Raw genomic sequence first — 961 nt, forward strand, 5'->3', positions numbered from 1 at the left:
CTGTATAGATTTTCATGTAACCAAAAGGATAGTGGGAGACATTACAGACTTGGGCAGGCTAGGGTTAAATGACATCTCAAAAACACAGCTTTAAAACAGAAACAAACACAAAATTTTTCTACTCTGTCAAATCTACTGGACTGGGGTTCTGCGTCTTGGTTTCAAGATGGCTGCCCTATTTGCATCTCTCTCTCTCTCTCTCTCTCTCTCTCTCTCTCTGAGGTGGTTGGCATCTCTATTGCTTTGGAGGTGGGGGGTAGGTGCTCAGGAGTTCTTGGTGGGGTTGGCCCGCATCTTCTTCACCATCACAGGCCTTTGGCTTGGAGGGATGGCCCTGGCAACATGAATGGCAGCCATGCAGAGATCTGGGTGGTACCTTTTCTTGTGGATCCTGGGCCTGATGCTCCCGAGGGTGGGCGGGTCGTTCTTGTGCAGGGTGGTCCACAGGTAGCAGGTGGTGGGTTTTCCCTGGAGGGATCGCGGCTTCATGACCACCACGACACCTTTGCCGTCAGCCCCAGGCATCACACCCACAGGGGAGAGGTGAATCAGCCCATTGTCATGAAAGGAGTTGAGAGCCTTTAGGTTACTGGGGTGGTTGCCGAACGTCTGCTTGTTCTCTTGATCAGGAAACTGGAGGAGTTCCTCAGGACCATCTCTTGCAGGTGGGCGGACATGGCGACAGCGTCTCTCCCCATGGCAGCCCCAGNAAGCTCTGTGTTCATAACCACTTATATCACATGGGCACCCCTAGTGGAAGAGAGACTGGAGAAGTGACAACAGCCTCTCTAGGAAGTGAGCTCGGAAGCAGGAGTTGAGGTTGAGTGTGAAGAAATGCATGCTCACCCCCATTTCCGCAGCAGCATCCTCTGTCATTTGTTCCTTACCACAACTCTCTGTCATGGAAACTGGGTGCTGGGCAAGTCTGATGTGGATTGAAGGCCAGGTGTTCTGACTTTGA

The 961-nt window shown here is 52.1% G+C and overlaps 1 pseudogene; it reads right to left on the reverse strand.

Annotated features, from left to right (window-relative positions):
* Positions 1 to 264: 264 nt before the first annotated feature.
* On the reverse strand, positions 265 to 677 carry LOC144235123 (large ribosomal subunit protein eL28 pseudogene; annotated as a pseudogene).
* Positions 678 to 961: the final 284 nt, after the last annotated feature.

The sequence above is a fragment of the Crocuta crocuta genome, unplaced genomic scaffold (genome assembly GCF_008692635.1).
Source record: "Crocuta crocuta isolate KB4526 unplaced genomic scaffold, BGI_CrCroc_1.0 scaffold467, whole genome shotgun sequence".
Lineage (NCBI taxonomy): Eukaryota > Metazoa > Chordata > Mammalia > Carnivora > Hyaenidae > Crocuta > Crocuta crocuta.